Genomic DNA, 18402 nt, shown 5'->3' with positions numbered 1-18402 from the left:
ATTTAGTTGGGAGCTTCTTTCACCCTGTGACCCCTCCCTGAGCTTGTTGGCTGACTTCTCCAATGGCCCCTATAAGATATAGTTAGGAATGTCTTCTTTTGGTTCATGCTGGAAACTGGGAATGCCTGCAAGTCACTTTCTGCTGCTGCTTCCATTTTTATAGTTCACGTTGCTCTCTAAATCCATTCCAGTTCAGGTAGGGTTAAGGCCTTCTCTCATGGTCTGGATTTTCAGATTCCTTGGTAGGGATGTGTACTCTGGAGGCTGACTCTCCCTCTCACACTCAGGACTTACAGTTTTTCACCAGTCTCATGGAGTAGGCTGCAGCCTGCCACTTTTTTCAAAGAATCTGTGGTTTCTTTAGGTTTTTCTGTTAAGTTCCTGCATTGGTTCTTGGGGGAAAAAAATCACAGTGTGAAACTCTACACACTATTCTGTCCTTCCAGGTGGGAGAGGCATGCTAATACTGCCTCTAGTCTGCCACCTTGGAAAAAAAAATCCATTTTGGATTAAAAAAAACTTTTTAAAGGAAAGAGAATGAAAGTTACTAAATCCTAGAAAAGAAAGAACTTGAAAAAGAGGAAGAGGAAAGAAGGAAACACTAGAAATCCTACATATCTGAGAAGTACAAACTAAATGATGAGAAACTAGATGAGAAAATTGGGGCATTCCCTTGATTCAGTGAGGAATAGCTATGAGCACCAAGGTGAGACCATCAGCTATCATATTTGCAGTTGTTTTCTGTGTCAGTTCAGCCCTATAGTTATAAAAAATATTTGAGTGATTTGGGGGTGAACTGAGTCAATAGAAAGCTATCCTTTTAGTCTGACTGTTGCTTTACATCCAAGTCCCTGTCAGCTATTTAGGGTAGCATGAGAATCCCAGGCCTTAAAATTCAAGTTTCAGCTAGTTTGCCTCCACAAGGCTTGGGAGACAAACCAAAGCCTTTGGGGAGTGTGTGTGTGTGTGTGTGTGTCTCTGTGTGTAACAGTACACGTTTTACAATATTTCTCTGTGATGATTTGGGTGAAAATCTCATGCATATTTGCCAATAGTTGTGGTCCCATCACTCCTTGTTGGATATGAAGCATCATTACATGATCTTGTTCACAGCCTTTGGTGGGTCAGATTATGAAATCATAACTCTTCAAAGAAAATCTTTGAGGGCAGGATGTAAAGTCCACTGGAAATCACTAGGAAATATGAGGAGCTCTGAGTTCTGTTCTTAATTTTTCCAAAGCCTCGCCCTATGACTAGAGCAAGAGATTTCAGTGTTTGCTGGTGAACAATCTATCAGTTTGGACACTTAAAAATTTCTATGGAGTAAAAAGAAGTGGTCACATTTACGCACGTCACCACCAGTAGCAAAGTAGGTCCTGAGTTCTGTGGCAACTTCTGCCTGACCTAAACCCCATTTGAGGACATCTGGGAACCCAGGTACCCTAATTTCTTTCATTCATTTAGCAGCATTACTGGATTTCAGTCCCCATGGGAGCTTCAGGAATGGCTGGGAATAGCCATTTTCTCCACTTCAAGCAGTGAAGAAAATGTGCTCCTTGCTATAGGCAGGAACAGCAGAAGTCTTAAACGGTTTTAGATCTCAGTTCTCAGCACATGTTTACTTCACAGAGCAGTGTTTACTTCACAGCAGGCGATCAAGTAATGTTAAAGTTGAAAGAGGATCTGACTCTCAGGGTGCACAAAGATTTGACAATTTTCTTTAGACATCATTAGATTCTCTCTAGTGTATATGCTTTTTTTAAAAAAATAAAAATGAAAAACAATCCTGGAATTCTTAGAATCCCAGAATTCTGGGAAACAAACAGGAAATTGTCAGGTTGGAGTGATTCTGCTTCATGGCTCTCCATAGATAATTTAAAAGTGAATGGCTCTGTGATTGGTCAAGCCACAGATGAGTTCCTTAGAGACCAGTGGGGAATGCATATTTAAGGCATGATGGTGATCAGGACTGTTCTAAAGTGAGTTATGGTGCTAAACACTGTACCACAAGCACACATGATGGAAGTCTATCTTTGAGCTTAGAGTTAGTCCACCCTCCCTTCATATGGTGAGTTCTAAACTGCTTTGCAGTGAAGAAAACATTCTTAATAAAGAACCCCACATGAGGAAGGGATGCCTACGGTGCCCTCAGAGAAGCCTGCTGTGACTCCAGAGGCTGTTAACATGCCTGGTTTCACCCTCTTGGAGACCACGTCCTTTTCTCCAGAGCACAGATCTTGCTGTGCATGGAAACAATTACCCATGTCTTCCTAGGCTTCATCAGTGCAGGGATTGGGTGTATTTTTATTCACTACTGAGTCCCTAGCACCTAGTATAATGTCTGGCACAAAGTCAACACTAAGCACATAAATGAACCAGAGCTTCCATGAATGAACTTGCGCTATCGTTCTAGATGTAAGAGTCATAGTATCAAGGGGTCACTCAGAATACCTGCTGCTATTAGCTCTGTTGAGTTGCAATTCTGCTCACTCCTTCCACTATTAAAAGAAAACTAAAGGAAGTATATGTATTTATGTATGTGTGTGTACACACATTTGTATTATATATACATATATGTATATGAGGCATATATACACACATTCATATATTCATACATTCATATTCATATTCATTCATATATGTGTGCATACATCTACATACATACCTATATATGTGTATATATGGCAAAGTCATAAAAGCAAACAGCAAATTGAGACAAATACATGCAGTAAATATGAAAATATATAATATCCTTATTGTATGATGGGGAATATCAGCTAAGTAAAATGGAAAGAGAAAGAAAATTTGCCATTTCAAAGTTAGTAGTAGCCTCTTTGTATATAATATGGCTGCACGTTGGGATTATCTTGGAAGATTTAAAACATTCTGATGCCTGGATCTGACCGGAAGGTTCTGATTTAATTGTCATGGGGCATGGCCTGGACACTGAGTTTTCAAGATCTCTCCAGGTGTATTAGTCTGCTCAGGCTGCCATAACAAAATGCCACTGTGTGGATTAAACAACAGAAACTTATTTTCTCACAGTTCTGGAGGATAAAAGTCTAAGACCAAGGTGCTGGCAGGGTTGCTTTCTGGTGAGGCCTCTTTTTCTTAGCTTGCAGGTGGCTGTCTCTGTGTTGTGTCCTCACATGGTCTTTCTTCTGTGTGCATGGAGAGAGAGTTCTGGTGTCTCTTCCACTTCTCATAAGGACTGTAGTTCTCTTGGATCAGGGCTCCTCCCTTATGACCTCATTTAACCTTAATTACCTCTTTAAAGACATCGTTTCCAAATGCAGTCACACTGGGTGTTAGGGCTTCAACATATGAATTTTGGGAGGACACAGTTCAGTCCATAACACCAATGTGGAGCTAAGGCAGCAAAGCATTGGTCTAGGGGCAGACAGCAAATCATTTTGAGGAGATTCTGTTACTTCTGTGAGAAACCACTCTGAATCTATGGCAACTTGTTATCTCTTGCCCTAGAAGTGCCCCAAGGAAGGAGGACCTTTCCTTGTGATTTGACAGAAGATCACTGTGGAGAGGGAATGAGGGTCCTTTCATGAGGAATGGGATCAAGATTTCGACCCCTACTTTTTTGATAGACAACCTTCTAGTGGATTGAGATGATCTCAATGAAGGTCACCAGAAAGAAAAGATCCTAAAGGATCCCAAGAAGAATTTTTTGTGAGAGAAGAGGGAGTCTGGTAATCTGGGCCCAATGTGAGGCCATGTTTATAGCAGCAATTATAAAAACAGTGGCTTATTGCCCCAGGACTCTTTTACCTGAAGTAATTTTGTTGGTCTCGCTCAAAGTGTTTGGCTTCAAAGTAGGTGACATTCAGTGATGGATAGTCCCACCAGGGTGTCATGTGTGGGAGAACATTGGTTCTCTAACGGAAAGATGAATAGTAGTTTGGCAACAAACGGTAGATGTGCATCCTTCTTCCAGCTCAGGTATGAACTCATTGAGGGCAATGACTGTGCTTGGCTGCACAGTTTCAACATTCTTTGAAGATATGGAGGTAATTAATGATCAGTTCACTGCACTCTTCTCAGCTGAGGCTTGGCCTTAGACACTTAGTTTCCCTGCCTCCAGATTATTTTCTTGGACTTGTGAGTGATAAGTCATTGGAATGGAAGAAAGTCTTTATACACAAGTACCTTCTATGTTCTGAAAGAGAAAGGTAAGAGGTGCCTCAGCCTTGGTGTTAAGGCTGTGAGACCCTTTGAGCCATGGGGGCAGAGGCTGCTGGCACTCGCCCTGGAAGACAATTTAATCCAGGTCTCAGCCATCCTTGAAGTTTTTTGCATGGTCTTAGTGAGTCTGTGTGAGCATCACTTCAGATGTGGTGAGAAGCTTACATGGAAACTATTGCATCAAAACATTTCATTTAGTTGGGGGACTGTTTGGAAAAATCCTATTTTTTTTTGAAGGAACAAAGAGAAGTTGATGAAAAGATTTGAGGTTATAATGACCAAAGTCTCCACTGCCTTCCTTCCCTCCCCTCCCCTTCTTCCAAAATGAGAGAAAAGAAATAAAGCTGGAGAAATATCTTGAATGTAATAAGTCTGGCAGGCCAGGCTTTTAGTGAGGATAGCGTGTCATTGTAATACCTTTTAATTATAGCTGTATAATTATAAATAGGAAAGAAATTAAAAGATGAAAATGTGGTTTGTAATGAAATTACCATAAATACCATGGCAGACTTTAAAGTTGTCATGCAAATTCATAATACAAAAACATGAATGTGGAAGTTAATTTCTCCTAAAACTAGAAATTAAAATTTTGTGGACTCGTGGTCTTCCTTGTTAGCTTGGCATTTCCTCCTGAGTACACATAAGCACTGTTAGTTATGCAGACATAAACAGACCTTTAAAGAGTTAGTGTCCTGGTTGGCAACCCTTATGTTCTCCAGGCCACCTGGGCAAGCTGACATAGAAATGACTCAGGTTCCAAAGACAAATGGTGGAGACATGAAAAGAAAGCTAGTCCAATTGCCTGGACATTTTCAGTTACTTCTCCATTTGGAAGAAGGCATGTATTTTGTCTGTGATGCACGAGTTTATCTAGCCCTCTTTATTTAAAAGCCCATTTTACTTCCCATTGAACTGACACATTTTCATGATTGAGGATAGGGGATCATAATTGCAAATTGCTACATTGGTCCTGAGGCCAAAACTCAAGGTAGTAGACTGGAGACTTAGACAGCTTACATCATCCTTTAGTGCCTTCATGCTTCCCACAGGCTAGCTCCTGTTTGTTGAAATACTGCTCATGGGGTCAATATCATGAGGTCAACTTCCTAAGCCTGTTCCTTAGCTGCACACTACTAAGACATCTTAAAAATGTGAAACCTTGATTCAAAGAGAGATCAAATAAGTGAGTCTGGCTCACTCACTATTGCAGACCTTTCTCTGACATTGTGAAAATGCTTAACACATGTACAAGTGATGGTAACTTGTGCCCTCTTTTTGCATATGAAAGAGACTTTTTTCTTTTTCTGAACCAAGAACAATTATTTTGCCATTTTAAAAAATACCATTGGCCTATGGGCTAGCACAATCAATTAAGAGGTATAATTTTATGCCTCTGCTATGAATAAGAGGTTATACTGTGATGGCTACCTAAAGATAGGACAGCAAAGTAAATTTGAGGATGCCAAATAGAAAAAGATATTCAGGAAAAAGGGTAAATTGGAGAAGGCCTTGTATACTGGACATTTTTTTTTTTTTTTAATATAGATAAGGAGACCCATGGAAGGTGTTTAGGCAAGGAAGTGACATGACAAAAGTGGTATTTTGGGATAAACTGAAAGAGAATAAGTAGGAAGGTGTTCACTGCCTGCCCTGTAGATTCTGTGGGAGCAGGAACACAGTGGCAACCGCCTGGCCTTAGTGTGATTCTGTGGGAGCCCAGCTGTTGGGAAGTGACTACTAGGGCTGTGTAGAAGGTCTGGCTCCTGAGAATTCTCTCCTCCCTCATCTCACTGTCTCCACCCAGTGGGCCAGGAGATTTCAAGTGAGGGATGTCGCCCTCTAAGCAGAGCAGTATCCCAGGTGGAAGAAAAGGGGGTTCTTGGAGGGCAGAAGCACCTGGCTGGGGATGTTTGCAGCTGTGTGTCATAGTGGAGGTGAAGTTTGAAATGGCCTCGAGGGATTGGTCACATTTCTCTATACCCCTTTTTAAACTCTGAGGAAAAGATCAATCTAAGACCTAGGTGACTTTGATTGGTCCCTCCGTCCAGAGCCACTGTGCTAGCCAAGCCAGCAGATGTGCTGAATACATCATGGGGGAAAAATATGGATAAATAGAGGAATTTGATTACTATAAAATGAAGATAAGCTGAACAACCTATAGCAAAGGAAGTTAGAATTAGTGGACCAGAGACATAAGAATATAAAGCAAACATAAATAGCCACAAACGGGGGAAAAGATAAAAATATCAGAAATAGCAAAAAGAAATGAGCATCATAAAGAATATTCAACTAGAGAATTGGGTAATAAGAAAGCAATAGATGAAACGAAGAACTCAATAAAGGGATTGAAGAGCAGAATGTAAAACTTGGATTAACTAATCAATGACCTGGAAGTCTCAAACCCCTAGGCAGCAGTAAGAAAGAGAAGGACTGCAGTGTTTTTGAAAGGACAAAAGGTTAGCACTACCCTTGACAAGGATGGAAGAGGCCCTCAGGCCTAAAAATTAAAAAAAAAAAGATGAGGACTTCATAAAAAAGAGAATTAAATGATATGGCATATAAAAATAGAAATGTCAACATGATAACAATCTCAGAATGAGCCTGGGCAAACATGGCAAAACCCCGTCTCTATAAAAAAATGAAAACTTAGCTGGATGTGGTGGTGCATGCCTGTGGTCGCAGCTACTCAGGAGGCTGAGGTGGGAGGATCGCTTGAGTTGGGAAGGTCGAGGCTGCGGTGAGCAGTGATTGCACCATTGCACTCCGGCCTCCAGCCTAGGTCACAGAGTGAAACCCTGTCTCAATTAAAAAAAAAAAAAAAAAAGTAAAGTCTCAGAATGAGAGAGAAACAATAAACAGTAGTGGAGAGCTATTTTGAATTAATGATAATCTACGTAGAAATACAGATAAAAGCTTTAGATTGAAGGGGTTTCGCCAGTGTTGTACAGTAGAGATAAGAAAAAAAAATCAACACCTAGATACATTACATTATGAGGAAATTTAAGAACTTAAAAGAAGATTCCTGAGAGCAAGAGCAAATGACCTTGAAAGGAACAAGAATAAGCTGTCATCACACTTCTCAATAGCAACACCGGATGCAAGAAGACAGTGCAGCCATACTTCCAAAGCACGAGAATTTTGCTCCTGGGTTTTATACCCAGATACATTATCACTGAAATGCAAGGGGCAAAATGAAGATATTCTTAGGGATGCAAGGTCTAAGAATGTTTATCTTGCAAAGACATGCTTTGAAATGCTGCTGTAGGACAAAAGGTCATTCTAGGAGGATGATAAGAATATTGGAAGTGTGTTAGTCAGTGCCCAGTCGGGAAGACAGAAATAATTTTAGATCATTCAAACTGAAAGGGATTTAATGTGGGGCGTTGATTCTAAAGATGTTTGGAGGAGCAAAAGGGAAAGGGTGTTCTACCCAGAGCTCAGGGATCTGCTAGCATACCTGGGAGACAGTGTATGAGCCACCCTCACTGGGGTCACTGCTGGAACCATGGAGCCATTGTCCACCAGTGCCACTGAAACCACAGGGCTGACATTGAGCAGGAGCCACCTACCTCTGCTGCTGCAGCTGAGGCACTGTCAGAAACAATGGCCCCACCCTTATTTCTACTTGCCAGTCAGGTGCAGTTCCCCCAGATTGGCAGAACCAAATTTAACTTTAGCTGTCAAGGAAGTCTGGGGAATGTGGCTTTCTGCTTACCTGTCTTCCAGAGGAGAATATAAGAGAGTGAGTATGGGGCTAAAGGCCAACAGACAAATATCTGACCTTGGAGCTAAGGGTCTGTAAACAAACTAGAAAAGTTAATTCCTGTCCAATTGAAGGGAACAAAGAGAGAAGACAAGAAAGGCACACCCATTACAATCTAGAACAAAACCCGACAATACCAATATGACCAATACCAACGTGACCAACTAAAGCAACTGAAAGATACCACTTTATGGACATCAGAGTAGCAAATATTATAAAATTGAATGATTCCAAGTGTTGGCAAGAATTTAGGGGAAAAAAGGCATGTGAGAGTTAACTGGTACAGACACAATCTAGCAATACTTAGAGAAACCAAGGGTGTATTTATATTCTGTATGATCCATCCAACTGATGCCTGGGAATATATACCAGAGAAACGCCTGCAACATATCCATAAAGGGCCATAATCAATTATGTCCCCTGCTACCTTTTATGTGGTAGCAGACAGGTAGATGAGAAATTAGGTGTCTATCACTAGGAAGTTGAATAAACAAAATTTGATGGGGTACATACTATGGAATATACACCAGGTATATAGGAACACTATGGATAGACAAAAACATAGTGATAGGTAAAAATACAGATGATCCCCAACATAGGATGTTTCGACTTAGATGTTTTGACTTTGTGATGGTTGGACATTTATAGACATTTAGTAGAAACCATACTTCCAGCACTCATACAATCATTGTGTTTTCTGCTTTCAGTACAGTATTCAGCAAAGTATATGACCTGTTCAACACTTTGTTATATAATGGGCTTTGTGATAGATAATTTTGCCTAATTGTGGGCTAATGTAAGTGTTCTAGGCTAAGCTGTGATGTTCAGTAGGTTAGGTATATTAAATGCATTTTCAATTCACAATATTTTCAACAGTAACAGGTTTATCAGGATGTAACCCCACCATAAGTCAAGGAGCATCTGTGATAAAAAGTAGAATAAGACTTTTAGCACAATTTACTATGAAAAATAACACACATACACAAAAATCACTACATGGCTTTTAAGAATAGTGCAGTGGGTTGAATGGTATGTCCACATTCCCAAAAGATATGTCCACATTCCCAAATTGTGAATGTGATTTTTTGGGTAAAAGGAGTCTTTGCAGATGTAATTCAGTAAGAATCTCAAGATGATATCATCCTGGATTATCTAGGGGGACTTTAAAATCCAATGACAAATGTTCTTATAAGAGACACACAATAGAGGCAGGGGACTGTGTGAAGACAGACAGAGATTGGAGTGGTTTACAGGTTGAATGTACACAGCAAGTATACAAATGTATATAGAAAGCAGACCTTTGGCTAATATTAGCTTTATGGCACAGATAAACTTATAAACTGTATTATTATAAGCCACAAGCCAAGGAACACATGGAGACACAAGAAGCTGAAAGAGGCAAGGAATGGAATCTCCCCTGCAGCCTCCGGAGGTTGTGTGACCCTGCCAACACCTTGATTTTGAGACCTCTGCCTTCCAGAGCTATGAGAAAATAAATTTCTGTGGCTTTAAATCACCAAGTTTGAGAAAATTTGTTACAGCAGCTACAGGAAGCTAATGCAGACAGCTATCCAAGAACATACATTGGCACACATTACAGTGTCTATGGTGAGGAAGGTTAGGGGAGTGGAGTGGATGAAAATGGGTAAAAATAAAATGAAAAAATGAGTCTTGGACAAATTAATGAGACAGCCTGCCACAACTGAGGCATATGACCAACTCCATGTACCTGAGGTTTTAAAAATGTAATTTCCCATTTCAATTTACCATTTCCTTTGAATTCTAGAAGGATTATATATTTTCTATCTTTGCTAATTGGGGTTTTTTACTTTCAAAGAATAATCTGGTCATGGACTGTATATTTGTCCATAAAGTTTCCTGATTTTCATGATAATTGTTTTTAATAATAATTTCATAATTGGATGAGCTTTTCACATATAAGATTATTAGCTATAAATATTTAGCATATATAAGCTACAAATATATATGTCATATTAGCTACAAATGTACAGTATTAAGTCTGTTGCTTAGCTTTTTCCTTCTGAGTGATATATTTTTGACCTACACAAGTCTGGAATTGTTATGTAGTTAAACACGTAACAGAGCGTTCTTTACAAGTTTAACTGTGCCATAAAGCAAACCTTAGGCAAAAGCCTGCTTTCTGTATACATTTATATACTTGTCTGTGTACATTTAATCTATAAATCACAGTAAAAGCAACTTAGCAGAGAAGGAAGTGATTGGTCTTGATTTGAAATCCCCCCAAATAAAATCTCTGCAATAAATAATGGCCCTAAGAAGCTGTTGGCTGGCATTTATGGTGAAATTTCATTTGTATGTTTCATTCTTCATTCATTCATATCCTTTAATAAAATGTGAATTTGAGAGCTTCTTTGGGCAAATACTATTGATATAGACAAGATAATAAATAAGGACATAGGCAATGATGGCCCATGGCCTTCAACTTCAACAATGAAGATAATTCAAATGTGGGTTCTCTAGAACACGAATTTTTGTTGGTTTGCAATCCTTATTTCCTACAATTCTGCTTGGCCTCAAGAATTGAGACTCCACCTCCACGCTCTTTTCTGACTAGTCCCTGATGGTTCCGAATTGGTTTCCTGTGACTGCTGCAACCGGTTACCACAAACTTCGTGGCTTAAAACAACACAAATTTATTCTATTAGAGTTCTGGAGGTCAGGACCATGAAATCAGTTTCACTGGGCTAAAGTTACAGTGTGAGCAGACCTGGTTCCTTCTGGAGACTCTCGGGAGAAACCGCTTTCTTGCCTTTTTCAGCATCTGGCAGCTGCTTATATTCCTTGGCTTGAGACCCTTTCCTCCATCCTCCGAGTGTAACACTCCCATCTCTGCTTCCATCATCACCTCCTCTGACTCGAAGTCCTCCTGTTCCGCTCTCAAGAGGACCTTGTGATTAGATCAGGCCCACCTAGATGATCCAGGATACTCTCCGTATCTCAGCATCCTTAACTTAATCACATCTTCGTGTCCTTTTTGCTAGATATGATAACATTTACAAGTCCGGGGATCAGGATAGGGACACATTTGGGGGCTGTTATTCATCCAGCCATAGTTCCTGACCACAGTGAGGCAAACATTCTGAATTTCAATCCCACAACACTGAAGGGCCTAGATTTGCCGTGTTGCAATAAGCAATCCTGTGGTGTGTGTGGGGTGAGTACTAGGGCTGCTGTGAGCCCACCAAACCACAGGCTTCCTCAAGACCTGTCGTGTTGGGTCACATTATAGAATTAATGTTCCTCCTGGGGTTCTTTTCCTGTTTATGACCTCAGGTCCACTGCTGGCCTAACCTTGGCAGCCTCCTACTCTGGTGGGCTGCATGGTGTCACCCCATTATCAGCCAAAATGGCCAGGGGACTGGCTATGAGTCACAATGATGCCTCTACTGACCGCAGTGGATGAGACCTCTGGATTTGGGCATCAGCTGTTTTGCAGCCCACATTTTTCTCCTCTGCGCTTGGTCACATTACAGTCACAGTATTATTACTGTTGCCCATTCTTGAGGACCAGGGTCACAGCCTGCCCTATCCTGCTTTGTCCTGGCTCTCCTGTCATGAGTGATGACAGCTTGCAGCCAAACTGTGAATGCTGTCCTGGGAAATCTCTCTGAAGGTTTCTAGATCTCTAAAGCTATAGCGTGAGGTTACAGTCAGCCTGCCTGGGGTCTACAGAGGTTGGATAGCAGTGACAGGAGATTACCTTGGCGAACTGCACACTGGGGTCTTCTTCCACACTGTTCCCTCTTTCCCTTTAGGACCTGTCCTCGCTCCGAGTATTAGGTAGCTATTGCTGTGTTACAAATTACCCCCAAACATAGCAGTTTAAAACAAACATTATCTCACAGCTTCAGTGGGTTAGGAATCTATATGTTCTGGCTATAACTTCCTGTTCTTCACAAACCTACAGTTAAGGTATTGGCCAGGGCTGGAGTCATCTCATTGTTCAACCGGGATTGAATCTGCTCCCAAGCTCACTCACATGGCTGTTGGTAGGCTCAGGTCCTCACTGGCTGGGAACATTGGTCCCTTGATTTATGGGCCTCTCTATAGAGCTATTACAATATGGCAGCTTATCTTCTGCAGAATGAGGGGTGGTGGCGGGGGTGGAGGGAGAGAGAGAGAGACAGAGAGAGAGAGAGACTAAGACAGAAGCCATGATCTTTTTTTAATTATCTAATCTTGGAAGTGATTTTGCTTCTGCCTATTTCTATTTGCTAGAAGCTAGTCACTAAATCCAGCCCACACTCAACGGGGATGGGATCACACAGGCAGTAAGTACCAGAAGGCAGGGATCCCTGGAGGCCACCTTAGTGGTTGCCTGAAACATCCCGAGAGGAAGTCAGGGAGAGAGAATACCATCTGCTAGGAGTGAGCAGAGTTCACATGAGTTGAGAGGGGCCATAGGGACCCTGAAGATAAGGTGTGTCATGAGCACAGTTTCCTGGGACCTCGGTTGTTGTGAGCATTGACTCATACTTCCATGTACATTGCTCCCTTTTGGCCTGGGCTGCTCTCTGAGCTCTATTTTATTCCTGTGAAGCATGTAATCCCAGCTACTTGGAAGGTGGAGGAAGGAGAATCACTTGAGCCTGGGAGGCAGAGGTTGCAGTGAGCTGAGATTGTGTCATTGCACTCCATTCTGGGCGACAAGAGTGAGACTCCATTTAAAAAAAAATAATATTGCATTGGGTTGATGTTTGAAAATATATTACAACAGATGGGAAAGGGATGAAAACACCTGGGAATCACTGAGTCAAAACAACTCATCTGGGCATGCATAAAATGTTATCTCATTTTTTTTTTCTGGAGTAGAAAGAACATAGACTACAGAGCTTGATAGATCTAGTTTAAATTCCAGTTCTACCACTTACCAGCAGAGTGACCTTATGTTTTTTTCCTCATTTGAAAAATCTGGTAACAATACATAACTCTCTGGGTTGTACTGGGATTGATCAAAACAATATACAAATGCTCCTCAATTTATGATGGGGTTACATGCTGATAAACTGATCATAAATGGAAAATATCATAAGTTAAAAATGTATTTAATATACTTAACCTTTTGAATGTTGCACCTTAACCTGGACTTACCTTAATCTTGCTCAGAACACTTACATTAGCCTACAGTTCGGCAAAATCATCTAACACAAAGACTACTATAATAAGGTGTTGAATAGCTTATATAACTTATTGAATACTGTACTGAAAGTGAAAACAGAATGCTTGTATGGGTACTTGAAGTATGGTTTCTACTAAATGTGCATCACTTTTGCACCATCATAAAGTAAAAAAAAAAATTGTAAGTTGAACCATCATAAGCCAAGGACTATCTGCATGTGAAATGCTCATGGTACACTGCATGGTACCCAGGAGGCATTCTAACTACAGAGCTCTGTACCCTTCCTTTCCCTTCATTATCCAGTTATCCGGTACGTGCATAGTGCTGACGTATCTTGGCATTGGCTAGCCAATTATCCAGAGCATCCCAGCATGCATGCAAAGAAAGCTGCTCAGTGAGAATGGCTGTCTTTGTAAGGAGAATGTAGGGCTGGCTCTCTGCCTGGGATGCAGGGGTCAGTGGGGCTGCCGCCAGCCGTCTGCAGTGTTAGCCAGGGAAATCAACTCACAGTCCTCCTGGCACCTACTGCTGGACTTGGGTAAACATAATTACAGCCTTTAAAAAGAGAAGAGGGAAAGCAACCAAGATCCCCACTCACCATGTAAACAGGATGTCCACTGAATGGCAGCATGGAGATGTTTATGTTCTGTTCAGGGGACAATTGACAAAAGGCCTCTGGGAGCCTTTATTGCTGCCTGGGGCAGTGGCCTGCCAGCAGTGGTGGGGCTTGGGTTCTTCTGGGCATTGTGTGATTGTGAATGCTGAGCTTCAGCTGAGAGCTCTGGGGCTCTGTTGTCTGTAGCTGGGATGCAGTCCTTTGAGACTCTGGGTTGGTTGCCTGCCAAAGGCCCTTCATACAGATAAGGTCATTCTGGTGTCCAGTGCACAGTTTCCAGCAGGCCTCCAGTGACCTATGAAATAATGATCTTAACAACAGCCACCACTTAGAGCAAGGCAGTGGGCTAAATACTTCACATGGATTATCTGATTTACCTTTCACGATAACCCTTTGCATAATTTTATCATCCTCATTTTATAGCTGAGGAGGCTCTGCAAATGTAGGCCACTGGATTTGAAGTCAGATCAGCTGGATCCTCAAACCTGAGCTTAATAGTAAGCTAGGTGAAGGCAGGGACTATCTGTCAAGTTCAGCATGCTATCTCTAGGGCCCAGCATGTGTCTGAGAAAACATTTATTGACTAAATGACTAAAAAAAAAAAATCTACCAAAATGCTGTCCTCCACTGACTCTCTGCAGCACATATTTTTTTTTCCCCAGAGTGAGATTGTGTTGCACTATTTGTTCCACATGTCCCTGCTTCCATCGCAGTGACCCAGGGCACACATTGGTCAATGTTGGCTGCCGTCGAGTTTTGGGTACCTACTGAGGCATAAATATTGTGGAGTAATTGGACATGTGTCAAACCAAGAAGCCAAATCTTGCTTCAGTCCAGTTTTCTGTGGAATTTTAGGCAAGGAAAGCATCTTTTGGGACCATCAAATGCAGCCTGTTCCTGAAGGAGCAGAAACAGTGAAAGCGGACACTTGTCTCAGCTGGCCTCTGTCTCTAGCATGAAATCCCTGGAGAGTGATTTTGCAGCCCCTCTTCCAGAACACAGGTGGGTTTGAGTGGAGTTGGGAAGATAGCCTGAGCATGTTTCTCAGAAATGTCAGGAGGTGGTCCTTCTACCTTTAGAATTCTAAATAGAATTGGCCAAGACTTGAGTGAAGGGAGGAGGCAAGCTTGCTTGTAGAAAGAACTAGGGCACTGACATGCCAACTCCAGAATACAGCATGGCCCTTCTCTAAAGTCTGAACTTTTAGATCAGAGGGAGACACAGCCTTCAGCCTTTCCCTTCTCCATTCAGGTCTCCTTGTGGAGAGACAATGAGTGGTGGCAGGAACTCCCCTGAAATGGATCTGCCTGGAGCTGAGGCCATAATTACCTCAATGTTGCTAGCATGTCACAATCAAGAGCAGGTCGTTGTTTTTAAATGGTCAAAGTTGTAGGAGTATCGCTGGAAAATAAAAAGCATTTCAAAGACTGCCCAGATTGGTGGTATTTGTGTTGTTTGGGTGATGGTAAGATACTGGAAATGAAGAGGTCTTGTGTGTGTGTGTGTGTGTGTGTGTGTCTTTGTTGTTGATGGTGAATTTTTTGTCATGGTAACCATTACCTTCTGAGCTATGGACCTCTGTCCCAAGATCATGGAGCCGTAAATTGTTGAGGTGTCCTGTTGAGACACACGAGACCTGCAGATAGGCCTGGGATTTCAGGAAGCAGTCTGCGACCAAAGGTATCCTTCAGCATCCTTCTCAATGGCCTCTTTTCCTATGTTCATTCATTCCTGCACCCAGCTTGGCCTTCTATCATCTTGCTGTCCTGAAGCCCCTGGCTGTGTAGTCTAAGCTCCCACTCCAGGAGGTTTTCTCACAGGGCCCAACCCCACACAGCACAGCGGCCTTGTCCTGCCCCCCTGGCATGCTAGTGTGTGACGTTCTCTTTATCTTTCTATATGAAGAGAAGTCCTATACTTGTTCCTGCCACTGTACATTTGGAATAGGATGGAAGGACATTTCCTGGGCCTCTAATCACTTCTTCTGCCCACATTTCCTATACAACCTGGCTTGGCGTTTCTACTTCCAATCTGCTTGAGTCAGTGCCAGATTTGGGGCTTGATGCTGTGCATATGTCACCTGCTTCCTAGTCTCAGGTCTGCTTATGCCACACACACACACACACACACACACACACACACACACACACACACACACACACACTCCCCTACATCCAAACTCTGGCTGTACTTAGAGCATCCTTCATTTAAGGGTATAAAAGTCGAGTATCGCGAGAGAAGGATGGGATGGGTTATTTCCTTTGGGTCAGTTACCTTTTGGTTTAATAAGCAATATCCAAGAGGCATGAAGATAATAGTCCCTGGTTGGAGAATCTCCTTTTTGTCACTCTTAATATTTCCCCTTTGAGTTGCCATTGGATACGTATACTCCATCAAGTCTGGAGTCCGACCTCACAGGCATGGGTTTGGAGCTAAGCTTCTGCTGACTGTCACATTGGGCAGGCAGTGGGGACAACAGAAGTTCCAGGTGAGCTGATGGGATTTAAAGAATAGTCTTGGAATTAGGGATGTGGAAAGTATCAGTATTTATCTTTGGTACAGGTGGCCTTCCTGTTCTGGAACCAAACATTTTCCCTCAAGAAACTCTTTTTCATTCTCAAGTCACATCAGCCATAGTCACACATGGGATCAATCCCCTACTGGTTTTTATTATTGTGACTGGGAATTGTGATCCAATCCACTCCACCAGCCCACTACCCGCTAGCCTTATTGGCCTATTGCAACCTACCCATGTGTGTGGCCAGGGAGGGCTACGCTCCTTCCCTCTGGTTTCTGTTTTCCCCATGGTTTCCATGTGGCTGCTGCTGCTGCTGCTGCTTCCTCTTGGCTCTGGCCCGGCTCCAGCCATCTTCCCTATCACTGATGGTTGCTGCTTCTGCAGGGCTCTGATTCTAGGAGTTTCTCTTACAAGGCACAGCTCCACAAAGCAGAGTAGCCTTGTCCAGCCTCCCTGGCATGCTAATGTGTGACACTCTCTTTATCTTTCTATATGAAGGGAGGTCCTATACTTGTTCCTGCCACTGTACATTTGGAATAGGCTGGAAAGAAATTTCCTGGGCCTCTAACCACTTCTGCCCACATTTCCTATACAACCTTGGTTGGCGTTTCTATTTCCAGTCTGCTTGAGCCAGTGCTTGAGCTTGCTGCTCTGTATATACGTGACCTGCTTCCTAGTCTCATGCCTGCCTATATAGCACAAACACTGGAGGTATACAAACCTTCGAACCCCATCTATGCTGCCATGGCTCCAGAAAGCACCATGATCCTTCCAAGCTTGGCTAAGGGTTCTTTACAGATCAAAATGGAAGGACATTTTTTGCCTTCTTAAGTGACAGGGCTTTCCACCAACCTTCCAGTGGAAATATTCCTATGATAATTCAGTTTCATAACTAGCTTGCTAGAGTTCTAGAGAAGCACCCCAACTTATGAATAAGTTCAGGTTCAGGAAATGAGGCAAGATTGTTCAAGTGTTTGAGGCGTGAAGCTCTGATCGTCAACCCCAAAGTTTTCCTTTTCCCCTCTCTCGGGGAGTCTGGAGCCCTCAGGAGTTGAAAACTTTCCTTCATGGTCTTCTTGAAAACTCTGAGTGCCCACACATAACACAAAACTCCCGTTAGCAGCATTTTCATTCACAAGGAGACCTTTGGGGTCCATACAGATTTTTTTTTTCAGGCTAGCCTAAAAATTGTATTTTTTGAAAAAGAAAAAAGACATTATCTGTAGCTTGAGAGGCAGAAATTGTTTCTTTTTAAAATGCTTTGTTGTACTTTCTAAGTTTTCTGCACTTTAAAAAAAATAAGATTCAAAGAACCCAGCACATATTTACTGTTAAACCTGAAAATATTTCTCAACCCCACTCACTTAAGAATCTATATAGTGGGAATCATGTTTTCTAATGCCCTTAAGTGTCTTAAAAATTTATCTGTTGGTTGTCAGTTAAATAAACACCCAGATGTGCTATTTTATAGATCATACAACATATCAAATGTACCCCTTTTTATCCTCTGTATTCTGCATGGCTCCTTGGTCCCTGGCTTTCAGAGCTAAGCTTAAGTTCTTTGTCAAGGCAGGTTGACTATAGCAGACAGAGCTCTCATCTCCTCTCAGCTCAAAGGAGTAAGTGACTGTTGTGGTTCATCTATGAGAAACTGTGCTAGCAGAGCTTTACTTTCCTGGACCTGCCGCAGAATGAGATAGAAAGGGAAGGAGCTATAGCCACAGCATCTGGGAAGGCTGTAGTTCCTGCTGATGCTCTTGGCTCAGTCAATAGAAGAACAAACATGAGGATCAAAAGGATGCTCATAAGAGTCTTTGTGGAAGCTGTGGAGGGCAAAAAAAGAAGGGGATAAGATCTGAGTAGAAAGAGACTAAAAATGAATTCAAATTCATTAGCGTTGCTGGTGGAGACTGTTAATGATTCAAAGTATTTATTTGGATCAGAGAGTCACGGGACTGTTCAATTAAGTGTTTATTTAGAAAAATAGAGCTAGCAGACTCTCCAGAAAGTATAAATTGGGCTTTGGCAGGAAACCAGCTTCTTTTTGCCATCAGAATGTCATGCGAGTCTCAGGAATGGCAAACATCTGTTTGAAGGATATCCTGACCTTGAATCAGCAGAAAACTCAGAAGAAACTGCATCAGGAT

At 42.0% G+C, this 18402-nt stretch overlaps 1 long non-coding RNA gene and 1 pseudogene across 1 annotated transcript in view; both read left to right on the top strand.

Annotated features, from left to right (window-relative positions):
* The window catches only part of LOC134807558 (uncharacterized), a 91229-nt gene that overhangs the window by 48666 nt on the left and 24161 nt on the right, over positions 1 to 18402 (top strand). The window lies entirely within an intron of this gene.
* On the top strand, positions 6633 to 6728 carry LOC112205161 (U6atac minor spliceosomal RNA; annotated as a pseudogene).

This window comes from Pan troglodytes, chromosome 10 (assembly GCF_028858775.2).
Source record: "Pan troglodytes isolate AG18354 chromosome 10, NHGRI_mPanTro3-v2.0_pri, whole genome shotgun sequence".
In the NCBI taxonomy this organism is placed as follows: Eukaryota; Metazoa; Chordata; class Mammalia; order Primates; family Hominidae; genus Pan; species Pan troglodytes.
Note: the sequence above shows the minus strand (reverse complement) of the source record. Positions and strands in the feature narration are given on the sequence as shown.